The sequence below is a fragment of the Octopus sinensis genome, linkage group LG2 (genome assembly GCF_006345805.1).
Source record: "Octopus sinensis linkage group LG2, ASM634580v1, whole genome shotgun sequence".
NCBI lineage: Eukaryota > Metazoa > Mollusca > Cephalopoda > Octopoda > Octopodidae > Octopus > Octopus sinensis.
Window position 1 is genome coordinate 33,268,864 of NC_042998.1, and position 2,500 is coordinate 33,271,363.

At 30.9% G+C, this 2,500-nt stretch overlaps 1 protein-coding gene across 1 annotated transcript in view; it reads left to right on the forward strand.

The window, feature by feature from the left end:
- Positions 1–166: 166 nt before the first annotated feature.
- The window catches only part of LOC115232487 (carbohydrate sulfotransferase 15), a 104,606-nt gene continuing 102,272 nt past the window's right edge, over positions 167–2,500 (forward strand). The window contains exon 1 of the mRNA XM_029802387.2: positions 167–863. The gene's annotated coding sequence lies outside the window, so the exon portion shown is untranslated. The remainder of the gene's footprint in view (positions 864–2,500) is intronic.

The window sequence follows — 2,500 nt, forward strand, 5'->3', positions numbered from 1 at the left end:
CGCACACACACACACACACACACATTTGTAAATGTGTATGTATGTCTGCATTTCTGTGTCTTTGAGTGTTCGAGCAAGTTGACATCAAGTACTCTTATAACCTCCATCACCGGCCTAGTTCGTGCTAGAATTCTAATATGTACGGATGAAGGGATGGGGGATGGAGTCTGATGTTCCTACATTCTAGTTGAAAGAGAACCGTCATAATCAAGTCTGAGTGCCGCTTTGAGCAGAAGTAATAAATTCAGTTCGTACACAAGTATAAACGTTAGTCGTACGGAGATGGAATCATATCAACAACTTGATGAAATTTTCATTTTAACTCGTACCTGCTTCCATATATTTTCTATACTGTAGCTGATAAGATAATATTCGCATCTTTCATCCAATATTTCACGAAAAATAGAGAGAGAATGACTGAAAGGAATGAAGCACGATAGCAGAGGGAGGCGAGAGGAAGCGGGAATGTGGAAACTACAAGACAGCAGTATGGCATCAAGTTATTTTTTTTACACTCCCTTGCCTGTTGCCCTGGTTTTTGCTTTCACTTGCCAGTTGGAACACAACTACCAAAGAGAATAGTTTTCGCTGTAAAGAAACGGAATTTAGTGCAAAAATAATATATTTCAATCCTCAATTTCCTCTTTTTTTTTACTCTTTGTTTTATAAAAAAAATTATCGACATGAGACGACAGTTCTCTGTTTCTCGATGCTTGAAACCGATCACAGACCGTTAGAATTACCACGGTACCTCGTGGTCGTTGAACATCCACAACCTTGTCATTTGCTATTATCTAGATCAACACAGAACATTCAACCTTTCTTTGACTTTTTGCAGAAGGATAATTACTAAACACATCAAGGTAAGGCAATACAACATCAAAATGCTATAAATACTTATTATGGTCAGGTTATTTCCCTGAATCAGACGAACATATATATGTGTACACACACACAAACACACAATATTTATATATATATATATATATATATATATATTGATAAAACGGTAAGATATATATAATATGAATTGGAATGGATTTAATAATTCTTTTTACTTATGTATGTGTATGTGTGTATATATACGCCTATATGGCAGAAGTAAAGATCATATATATATATATATGTGTATATATACACGTATATATGTATATGTGTGTGCGTGTATGCATATACATATTTATAAATAATATAGGTGTATTTATAAATAATATGGCCGAAGTTGGCCCAGGCCATATCTAGTTTAATATATTATACCAGTTATACATACCCACATGCATACATAAATATATGCATATATATACATACATACATTTATATATATATATATATATATATATATATATATATATATAATATATATATATATATATACATATACATTTGTGTGTTGTATGTATATCTATATGCATATATGCGTATAAATAAATACACATTTATAGATGTGTATAAATATACATACGTACATATACATGTGTGTGTGGTACATGCACACGCATGTATGGACGTACGCAGAGCAGGAATGTCTTACTTACAATTTCATTTGTATGCTTACTTTTCACCGACTACGCCTGTACATATTTGACAATAAGGTGAGTAATGTAAGAACACCGGTGTAGATATCGCACATTCGACTTAATTCAGTCGTCATATTTCTTAAAGTCGGAAGTTGCTTCTGTTTATAGTTCTGCGTGTTTTTTTTTACTCCTAAAACACAAATAAACAACACCAACAACAACAACACATACACGCGCGCGCGCGCTCAAGTGAGAGCATATATGATATATAGATAGATAGATAGATAGATAGACAAATAGATAGATAGATAGATAGATAGATAGATAGATAGACAGACAGACAGACAGATAGATAGATAGATAGATAGATAGATAGATACACAGACAGATAGATAGATAGATAGATAGATAGATAGACAGACAGACAGACAGACAGACAGATAGATAGATAGATAGATAGATAGATACACAGATAGATAGATAGATAGATAGATAGATAGATAGATAGATAGATAGATAGATAGATACACAGACAGATACACAGACAGACAGATAGATAGATAGATAGATAGATAGCAGAATTCCGATCGAAGTCCAACATTTGAACAAAGTTTTTATTTTTTATGTTTTGGTATTTCTGAAAATTGCAAATTTTCTTTCTTTTTTGCAAAATCATATGCGATATAGTGTGTATTTGTATTTATATGTGAAGATATATATATACATATAATATATATATATATATATAATATATATATATATATATATATATATGCCCCAGCATGACCACAGTCTAATGACTGAAACAAGTAAAAAAAAAAAATTAAAAAATAGAATATATATATATATTATATATATATATATATATATATATATATATAGCTAACGTTTTTTGGCTGCTATTTCTAAACTTCGGTATGTGGTAAAGCAAATCTTTGCAGAACCCTAATTATTTAGTATATATATATATATGGTACTATTTA